Source organism: Cervus canadensis, chromosome 23 (assembly GCF_019320065.1).
Source record: "Cervus canadensis isolate Bull #8, Minnesota chromosome 23, ASM1932006v1, whole genome shotgun sequence".
Lineage (NCBI taxonomy): Eukaryota > Metazoa > Chordata > Mammalia > Artiodactyla > Cervidae > Cervus > Cervus canadensis.
The window spans coordinates 8,601,011-8,612,979 of NC_057408.1; positions in this window are offsets into that span (position 1 = coordinate 8,601,011).

Consider the following 11,969-nt stretch of genomic DNA (forward strand, 5'->3'; position numbering starts at 1 on the left):
GAAGAGAATTTGATCTGTAAGGCCAAAACCATTTTCCCTGTGGATTTTAATTCTAGTTACACCCAGAAATGAATCTTTTCTTAAGGGTCCTACAGTAAACACACCTTTCCTAAATCATAGGCCACAAATTAAACTGAGAGGGACACAGAAAACATTTTGTACTGGGGAGGTAGGAAACACAAAATGGTCTTACTGGTACTTCCTCATTAGAGAAGCTACGACTACCCCTAAAGCCTCACATCGCTTGCATGCTTCCAGAATGAAGCTTCCAAAAGGATCCTGATGTGAGCCACGGTGCTCACCGGTGCCCATCCCAACACCAAGCGTGTCTGCAGGAGTCGTCAGGTGCCTTGGTGGAGAAAAGAGCGTGGGCAAAGACGCACTGAGGTTTCCCCGGTCATGGCCGAGACCAAGGGCCACAGGTCAAAGTTTTCACCCTGACCTAGATTAGATTCCTTTAGCCCCAGAGGTTTAATTTCTTTCATTTCAGGATGGAGAGCAACTTAAGAAACTCTTTCTTCTCCCCATTTTCTCTCATTCTCCTTTCCTTCTGCTGTTTTTTTTCTTTCAACTCCCATTTGAGTTTATTTTTTGAAGCTGATTTGGGAAGAATACATGAAAACTTTTTGAGGTTCAAATTCACATTCCATGAGCAAGAAATTATTAAGCACTTAGAACAGGCCAGATATTCTGAGAGTTAACAGAAACAGCAAAATGACAATGCTTTTTCAGCATAAACAAGGAACAAGTGGGTATCACTCATGACTGTGGGTATGAGTAGGTAATGTATTAGGTTGGCCAAAAAGTTCATTTGGGTTTTTCCACATTACGCTCAAATGAACTGTTTGGCTAATCCAATATATATCTTACAAAAGTGTGGGAGATGCTATGAGTTGCCTATTTAATATCCATTATCTCCACCTACTTGGCAAATTAAATCCAGAAGCCAGATGTACAGTCCTAGAAGATAACAATGATCTTAGGTTTGCATATAGAAGGAAGTTGTCCACATACAGGTCTAGACAGAATACCACTTGGATGAACCACGCCAATTTCTCCATCCACCTATTCCCCCCTTAAGAATTGACAGGTATAACTACAAAAGGCTTTGCACAATTTAGAAACAGTTGGCCCTTTCTTGAATCGTATCTAGACAGATTCTATAGCCTACTCAGAGAGTTGAATTAGAATGAATGAATTCTATTTGCAGCAACATGGATGGACCTCGAGCTAATCATACTAAAGTGAAGTGAGCCGGTCAGTGACAAAGATCATATGATACAGTTTGTATGTAGAATTTTAAAAAAGATATAAATAACATATTCAAAAGAGAAACAGACACACAGACACAGAAAACAAACGTATGGTTAGCAAAGAGGAAAGGGGTCAGTGAGCTAAGAATATGAGATTAACATATACACACTACAATATATAAAATAGATAACCAACAAGGACCTACTTAAGGCATAAGAAACTAGACTCAATATTTTATAATAGCCTATAAAGGGAAAATAATCCAAAAAACAATATACTGGAATATACATATATATTTATGCATATGTTTGTGTGCTAACTCACTTCAGTCATGTCATGTCTGACTCTGCAACTCTATGGATTGTAACCCACCAGGTTTCTCTGTCCATGGGATTCTCCAGGCAAGAATGGAGATCTTCCCAACCCAGGGATCGAACCCGAGGTTCTTACATATATGTAACTGTACATATGTGTACATGTATATGGTGTTGGAGAAGACTTTTGAGAGTCCTTTGGACTGCAAGGAGATCAAACCAGTCAATCCTAAAGGAAATTAATCCTGAATATTCACTGGAAGGACTGATGCTGAAGCTGAAGTTCCAGTACTTTGGTCACCTGATGCGAGGAGCCAACTCATTAGAAAAGACCCTGATGCTGGGAAAGAGTGAAGGCGGGAGAAGAAGGGGACAACAGAGGATGAGACAGTTAGATGGTACCACTGACTCAATGGACATGAGTTTGAGCAAACTCCGGGAGATAGTGAAGGACAGGGAAGCCTGGCATACTGCAGTCCATGATGTCGCAAAGAGCCGGACACAACTGAGTGACTGAACACCACCACCACATGAAACTAACAGGAAACTATCCTTGTGCCCGTAGATTAGTTACTAAGTCATGTCCAACTCTTTGCAACCCCATGGACTGTAGCCTGCCAGGCTCCTCTGTCCACGGGATTCTCCAGGCAAGAATACTGGAGTGGGTTACCATTCCCTTCTCCAGGGGATATTCCTGATTCAGGGATCGAATCTGCATCTCCTGCATTGGGCAGATTCTTTATCACTGAGCCACCAGGGAAGCCCCAAATAAATTATACTTCAATATAAAAAATTACATTAAAAAAACTAATAACAAAAGTTCTTCAAAGATTTTTTACCAACTTAATCATTACAGAAACTACACACATCAAAAGATATGTTACATTTTTATCGAATACAATGGCTTCAAATTGAGCAAATATTCTACTCAATATAATATTAGATAAAATTAGTATTTGTTGATTTGCACTTCAACTTCTAAAATTGCCAGAATATAAGACACGTATCCTAAGTTTAATGGGATCTCTTTTTACAAATACATCATCCAATTAAACACTGCTCTTAATTTCATTACTGAGATAGATCAGGTATTTTCTCCATTGATGTTGCCCATACTGTAATTCAAACATTTGAGAGATAAAACTTTGTAACAGTGTAAGTCATGGAGAGAGCATGGGTTTTAGATTTACATAATCTTCAATTTTAAACCTTGTATTGCTTTTTGCTATGTGACCTTGAGAATATCACCTAAGCCTTTAAACATCATTATTTTCAACTGAAAGCTAGAAAAAACAATACTGAGTTACCACGAAGATTAAACAAAAGAACATTAATTAATTACCTAAAACAGTGGCTGGAAAATACCCTAGTAAGCTCTCAGTGGTACTAGTGTTATCAGCCTCAAGGTGGCTGACAACATCTCATATCTTTATAATTATGTCTCACAACTTACGTCAACTCTACTTCTTGTCATCAAAAGAATAAGTAATTTTTAATCATCCATCTTATGCCATAGATTTGGTTCTGAATGACATTAAGGGCTCTCTAAAAACCAAATCCATTTGCAAATAGATGAAGTGTAAATACAGTTACTAAACTGTTCAGAATGTGTCAAAAATATGAAGAAAATTTCAAAAAGAAAGAGTTAAAAATATTTTGGGTTATGGTAGTATTAGCAATAAATATAAACTCCCAGGTTTTAAAAGGCCAAAAATAAATTAAATGTGAAATAGTACTTTTAAAAGTAAAATAAACCCTCTTCCCTTACAGCCATACTCCATCCTAACCAACCAATAAGCTTTTAAGACAAAAAGAAAAGCTTACATTGAAAGTTAACAATATATAATCATTGGAATATTTGCCCCAAGAATCCTTCAGCCACATTATTCGTTTAGTAATGACAATTATTTATGGCAACATCTTGATATCAAATTTGTTAGGCATTTTTAAGAAAGGAATAAATATGATGAACCAGCAGTATAATAAACCCATTTAACATCCAAATCTTCATTAAAATATATATCAATTAAACACAAATAAGAATGAACACATCTTATTATACATTAAAAAACAATTATATAGGGACTAGAAAGACTATTTTAACAATCAACTTACACATTTAATTTCTACCTTCCAAAAAGGTTTAGTAAAATGTCCTACCACCATAGTATACACGTGTGATTAAACTGTTTGAATTTCATCAAATTTACAGGCAATTTTTGTATTTTATTTTATACCATGAAATCAGTCTCAGTTGACAGTTTAACATACTTACATTAGTTTTGTTTAAATTTCTCTTTGCTGTATTTCTTGGGAAGTGATAAATAGTTTAAGGGCTCTTGGCTAGGTATTTTCTGTGGATTATATCCTTCTCATTTTATTCTAACAAACAGTATTGTGAAGTAGGCTCTATGATTAACCACATGGAAGCATAGAAAGTCAAAGTTCAGAGATGAAGAATTTTGCCCCAAGTGACACAAATCCTATAAGACAGAGCTGGGAAATTAAATTCCAAAGCTTCTTCAAATTTGAATAGAAAATTCAACAGCTTGACCATAAGTAAAAGCAGGAAAAAAAAATTGTTACAATGCCTCTCACTTTTAAAGACTGCTAATGGTACTGGCACAAAGACAGAAATATAGACCAATGGAACAGAATAGAAAGCCCAGAGATGAATCCACGAACCTATGGACACCTTATCTTCGACAAAGGAGGCAAGGATATACAATGGAAAAAAGACAACCTCTTTAACAAGTGGTGCTGGGAAAACTGGTCAACCACTTGTGAAAGAATGAAACTAGAACACTTTCTAACACCAATACCAAAAATAAACTCAACATGGATTAAAGATCTAAATGTAAGACCAGAAACTATAAAACTCCTAGAGGAGAACATAGGCAAAACACTCTCCGACATAATCACAGCAGGATCCTCTATGACCCACCTCCCAGAATATTGGAAATAAAAGCAAAAATAAACAAATGGGACCTAATGAAACTTAAAAGCTTTTGCACAACAAAGGGAACTATAAGCAAGGTGAAAAGACAGCCCTCAGATTGGGAGAAAATAATAGCAAATGAAGAAACAGACAAAGGATTAATCTCAAAAATATACAAGCAACTCCTGCAGCTCAATTCCAGAAAAAATAAAGAAGGGCTGGTCTCGGTTCCCGACCACATGAGCCAATCAAAAAATGGGCCAAAGAATAAACGACATTTCTCCAAAGAAGACTACAGATGGCTAACAACACATGAAGATGCTCAACATCAACTCATTATTAGAGAAATGCAATCCAAAACCAAATGAGGTACAATACACGCCAGTCAGGATGGCTGCTATCCAAAAGTCTACAAGCAATAAATGCTGGAGAGGGTGTGGAGAAAAGGGAACCCCCTTACACTGTTGGTGGGAATGCAAACTAGTACAGCCGCTATGGAAAACAGTGTGGAGATTTCTTAAAAAACTGGAAATAGAACTGCCATATGACCCAGCAATCCCACTCCTGGGCATTCACACTGAGGAAACCAGATCTGAAAGAGACATGTGTATCCCAGTGTTCATCAAGCACTGTTTATAATAGCCAGGACATGGAAGCAACCTAGATGCCCATCAGCAGACGAATGGATAAGGAAACTGTGGTACATATACACCATGGAATATTACTCAGCCATTAAAAAGAATTCATTTGAATCAGTTCTAATGAGATGGATGAAAGTGGAGCCCATTATACAGAGTGAAGTTAAGCCAGAAAGATAAAGACCAATACAGTATACTAACGCATATATATGGAATTTTAAAAGATGGTAACGATAACCCTATATGCAAAACAGAAAAAGAGACACAGATGTTCAGAACAGACTTTGGGACTCTGTGGGAGAAGGCGAGGGTGGGATGATCTGAGAGAATAGCATTGAAACAAGTATACTACCAAGGGTGAAACAGATCACCAGCCCAGGTTGGATGCATGAGACAAGTGCTCAGGGCTGGTGCACTGGGAAGACCCAGAGGGATCGGGTGGGAAGGGAGGCAGGAGGGGGGATCGGGATGGGGAACACATGTAAATCCATGGCTGATTCATGTCAATGTATGACAAAAACCACTACAATAATGTAAAGTAATTAGCCTCCAACTAATAAAAAGAAAAAAAAAAAAAGACTGCTAATGAATTAGTGATTTTTATATATCTAAAATACAGGGCCTAATGTGAGAGAGCCTATCCTTTCATACCAAGCCAACACTGAACTGGTACACAGCCTGGCACGGAGAGTTAGAGCATGGATTCTGACAATTATCAAACATGCTTTCTATTTGTTAGCTGTCTGACCTTTGGCAAATTGACTCCATTTATCTGTGCTCCAGTTTTCTTACTTATAAATGGGGTAGATACTAATACCTAATATAATTGTTGTTAAGGTTAAATAAGTAATATCTGAAATCACTTATAATAGTGCCTGATGTATAATAAATATTATGCAAGTATTTACTAATAATAAGTTATCTTAAAAATCTATGGAAGTACAACCAACTCAGTCAGTGCCCATTTAATGTACTAAGCTAGCAGATTTTGTTTATCCTCCTAAGGAAGATTTATTTTTCAAGATAAATCACTCAAAGGAAGGACTTTTATGTTTATACAGAGTAAATATTAATGGGAATTCCATGGTGGTCCAGTGGTTAGGACTCCATGCTTTCACTGTCAAGGGCGAGGGTTCAGTCCCTGGTCTGAGAACTAAGATCCCACAGGCCACACAGTGTGGCCATAAAAAGAAAAAAGAAAAATGTTAAAAGAAATATAATATTAGATGATTTACGCATTGATTATACCTTTATTTAAGCATTTAGTATTTATACTCCTATTTTAACAGAGACAAAAGATATAAAGAATTCTTAAATTTTAAATGAAGAAATAAATTATACTCAAAACCAAATCTACTCATTCTAATATCTGGCACAGGAAGAGATTTTTCCACGAGTGAATGAAATATATCTGTTTTCGCTGAGCAATTTAATATGCCATTGACTTTACGCATTGTTGGAGGTTTCTCAGATGGAAACGTTAACAAAAGGTCACAGTTAACTTTGCGCTCCTCAGACAGAGCTGCATAGATTTACCAAAATAAAAAACAAAACATGTGCTTTCAAAGCTTCTACCAGAAAATTCAATATCATCAAATGAGCAAAATGCACTACTATCTGGAAAATAACAAAAGAAACAGAATGCCAATATAAGAGAGATCTTAGAGTGCCATTGGTGTGTCATCCAACTGTTCTTGACAGACTGATTGTACATGTACAATGTGGGGGGCACCAGCCACATGTCAAATGCTCAGTGGCCACCTGTGGCGGGTAGTTACAGTATTAAAGCAGATTTAAGTCACGTACAGACATAAGAGTTTCACCATAAGGAAGGCTGAGTGCTGAAGAATTGATGCTTTCCAATTGTGGTACTGGAGAAGACTCTTGAGAACCCCTTGGACAACAAGAAGATCCAACCAGTCCATCCTAAAGGAAATCAGTCCTGAATATTCATTGGAAGGACTGATGCTGAAGCTGAAGCTCCAATACTTTGGCCACCTGATGGGAAGAACTGACTCATTGGAAAAGACCCTGATGCTGGGAAAGATTGAGGGCAGGAGGAGAAGGGAGGGGTAGAGGATAAGACAGTTAGATGGCATCACTGTCTCAATGGACATGAATTTGAGCAAACTCTGGGAGACGGTGAAGGACAGGGAAGCCTGGTGTGCTGCAGCCCATGGGTCGCAAGGAGTTGGATATGACTTAGCGCCTGAACAACAGCAAAAATAAGACAGCTTGCACTCCAGACCATGAATCAGAATTTGGACTTTAATGAAAACCCCATGGTGATCTGTAAGCTCAAAGTTTGAGAAGCACTACCTACTCTATTTAATTATTTATCTTTGCCTTCACAGTGGTACAAAATACTGAAATGATTTGCAGGATAGTGAAATACTGATGTCTGAGACTTGAAAGAAAAGATAATAGTCAATTACTTGACATTATCTGTTACAATAGTAGGAAAAACATCATCTTGATTTTCTAGAAACTCTAATTTTCATTTTGGTTTCCCACAAATAAATCAGCTCTTCCTTTTGTTCTCCAATCCACAGTCAATATTCCCAAGGAAAGTAAGTAGAAACTGTAATTTTGGAGTCTTTTTTTCTTGTCTTCCCGTTGATCCTTCTGATAGTCTGTTGTATATTATTTATAAGAAAAGACATGAGCTAACTCGGAAATAAGATGCCCATTTAAATGCATACAAATATATGAAATGAGTTGAGAAAGGCTGCAGGCTGGGAAAATGTTCATTTCACTAAGAAGTTTTGAAGTATAGCACAGGCACTGTGTATTCATGGAAAATGCTACCAGGGTTTCTCATCAAGACATTTCCAGATCCCATCCTTTATATTATTCTATGAAAACTGAAAGAGAAGAATTGGTGCAATCCTTCAACCAAGATAAACAAATTAATGCAATTTTGAAAACAGAAATGACTTTCAAAATAAGAATCTATGGGACTCAAGAGTGGTAAGAAATACTGTCTCTCAAGGCTGTGAATTGCTCCACAACACAGATGTCCTTGAAGACAGTGACTATATCTCCCACCTATGTAGGGCAGGTTCCTATACTAGTGTCTGTAACAGAGTAGGCATTCAGTAAGTATTTGTTGAATTAAATTCCATTGAATTTTCTTTGGATCAAGGGTGGGAAAAAGGACTTTTGACTCTATCATGCCTGGTCATTGGCGAGATACATATTATATTTAATTAAACATGTTCAAGAATCTCATTTTAAAGCGCACTTACTTGCCTACAGTTAGAATTAAAAACTATCTTTACTTCAGAAAAGGATGTAAAAATGGAATCATCTGGACAAAAACCTAAGTCAAATTAATCAAAATTCTCCACTATCTGTATTTGTGAAATAAATTGCTGAATAGTTCTGTTGGTCATTTTTCTGTCAAATACATAAAACGCACTGAAAGACTGTGTCTCTCTGCTGTGCCTCCTTCTACTGCCATCCTGAATGAAGCACAAAGCTTAGAAAATATTTGAGGTTGGTTGGATGGCTTTTTCCCCCAAAAATTCATGGTTCTTCGCTTTTATCATACTTCGTTTTCTGAATAACAAAAATATTAAGGAATTCATTATTGGTAAAGGCAATGATCAGATATTTTGACAGGAGAAATGAGCCTTCTAAAATAAACTTAACTTTTACCATTTCTGATATGTGTTCAGTTGTTCTACAAGTAATAATATGTGGGCATCCACCGTGATGCAATTTGTACTGAGCGGAGAAAGCACACAGAGGGCTGGGCATGCAGAAATGCTAAGCATCAGGCCAAATGTAGCATCAAGACAGGGTCTGGATGAATCACCACTGACCATTCTGTTATTGATGTTCCCTCCTGATGTATATGTTGACTTCTCGCCATTGATTCCCTCCCTGACCTCGGACCCTCCCCAACTGCTCTAATTCAGTTTTCTCATCTGAAAGAGGGCTGGTGATAAAAGGAACAAGGAAATGATGGGAAAAGATGACAACATGGACCATCCACATAGAGGTGGGTGAAAGTGAACCCCAGCCAATTTCTTTGGAACACTCCATGAATACAAAACTTTATCGCCTATAGAGATTCCAGACAGATATTACATGCCAAGGTTCCCATCCTTTCTACTTATTCTTCTTGAAAATATAACTTGTAAGTTAAGCACAAGATGGAAATCTATCTAAAAAGAGCAACAACGAACATTAATAGAATCAACTCTCAGTTCTCTTAAAGATTATCCTTGGCAAAGCTTGTCAGCAAAAACAATCTTCCACTTCACTGCTTACTTTGTTAACAGCCCATATCTATTTACTCTTAACTTAGCATGTAGCTCGCATTCAGGCTCTATAGTCATTTAGAAACATGAAATTCATAATTTATTGCAGATGCTAGTGCCTCTAAAAATCGTCTAGGCCTCACATCGATCTGAATGACTCACAGAAGCTTGAACAGGCCCCGTGGTGTGGAGCTCACTACACCCTGAGGCACCCTACTCTGTCTGTGGACTGAGTCCTTGCTCCAGGAAAGAGGAAAACAGCAGTTCTGTTTTTCAGCCTGTCTGATACACACTCCCCTTTCCTAGCCCAGCCTGTGTTGTAGGAAGGAGCTGACAGCATTTAAGTAGGGAAATGGACATTTTCCAATTCCAATGGTTTTAATGAATACAAGTCCAAATCTTAAAAATAATCACAGAATGAAAAAATGTTCATATCATAAACAACCAAACATCAATATTAATGAAACTGCTCTTCCAATACCAATATAAAAGATGACCATAGACAGTACTTGGGATTAGCCATATTGCAGTCTTATGCTGCCACATTGCATGTGACACCCCCTCTAAGAGGAAGCATGAACATGAAGCAAGAAATTAATCTTCTCTTATTCTCTTGGCTCTATTATGTTACCTCTGGTTCATAACAGATACACAAATCCTTGCCTGTCCATCTTCATCTTCCCAAAACTATAATAACTCTTCTTTCCGTTCTTAGTCATCCTTAATCCTCAAAGAACTATTTTATCCTTGTTATCTCTACATCCTTGCCACTCTGTTACTCTTTGACTCACTGCCACTTGACTTTTATCCTCCCTACTGCGCTAACATAGTTGACCTTTGAGCAGCATGGGTTTGAACTGAATGGGTTCACTGATATGTGGATTTTTTTCAATGCATATTATAGTCCTACACCATCTGGGGTTGGTTGAATTTGTGGATGAGGAACTGTGGATAATAAGGGTCAATTATAAAATTATACATGGAATTTCAACTGCATGGCTTTGACACCACTAACATATGCCTTATTCAAGGGTCACTTGTACTACTCTTTTCAGATCCCCAATCAATTCTTAAATAGTAACTCCAAAATGTTCTTCAGTCCTTAACCCTAATAGACCTCAATGATACACCTAATTCTGTTGATTGCTAGCTTATCCTGAATCTCTTCAATTAGTGCCTTTCAGCTATCTACCCTAAACTTTTCATTTTGTTCTGCCTCTCCAATAAGTCAAAGTTATGGTTTTTCCAGTAGTCACATATGGATGTGAGAGTTGGACCACAAAGAGCTGAGCACTGAAGAATTGATGTTTTCAAATGGTGGTGATGGAGAAGGCTCTTGAGAGTCCCTTGGATAGCAAGGAGCAAGGATAGCAAGGAGATAGCAAGTCCCTTGGATAGTCAATCTTAAAGGCAATCCATCCTGAACACTCATTGGAAGGCCTGAGGCTGAAGCTCCAATACTTTGGCCACCTGATGCGGAGAGTTGACTCATTAGAAAAGACCCTGATGCTGGGAAAGATTGAGGGCAACAGGAGAAAGGGACGACAGAGGATGAGATGGTTGGATGGCATCACTGATTCAATGGACATGATTTTGAGCAAACCCCAGGAGATAGTGAAGGACAGAGAAGCCTGACATACTGTACTTCATGGGGTTGGAAGAAGTTGGACACAACTTAACAATGGAACAAGAACTCTACTAAGTATTGGTAAATACCCTTCAAGGAGCCACCTGTCCCAGGGAAGTTTCATCTATTTGGGGGTTTTATGTTGCCTATATATCTCTAGTCCTGACCTCTTCCACAAGTTTCAGGCTCATTTGTCCCCATGAAGGGAAGAAAGTATAGGATAATAGCTAAAGGATAAATGAAGATTAGTGAGGAGATATGGATAGAAGTATATCTAGAGGTGAAAGAAAATTATAAGAAATAGAAAAGCAGATTTAAGAAGATTGCAGGCAGCCAAAAAAAGTGATTTATCCAAAAGAATTAAATGAAGACCAATTTCACTGAAGTATAATACAGAAAGGTTAGAAAAGAGAAATCAAGATGACAAGAAAAAACAGCTAGTCTCATATGAGACTTTGTAATTTGCACAAAGGAATTTAAACTTTATTCTAAGGGTAACAGAAAACTGCAACAGTCAAAGGAGTTACATAACCATATTTGCATTTTTTGTAAAGATCTCAACGTTAGCACAGGGATTGGATTGACAGGGAAAGGGAGAAATGCAGAGTAATGGGGGTGGGGGTTGGCTATTCAAAGCCCATTCAAGAGATGACGAAGGGTGAGGCTAACAAGGTTATAGTTGGGACCGAGGACAAAGGATAGATTCAGATCTTATTTACTAAATAAAACAGGTAAGCCTTCATTGTGGATTGAATTTGTGAGATAAAGGAGTCAAGAAATGTACCTAAGAAATGAGTCAAGAAACGTACCCAAGAGTCTAAGCAGGATGTTTTGATGCAAGCTGGCATAGGTCACTGACACAGCAAGATAGAAGGGGAGGAAATCGGGGGCCAGAAAAGGTGAATTTTCCCTGGTGACTCAGCTGGTAAA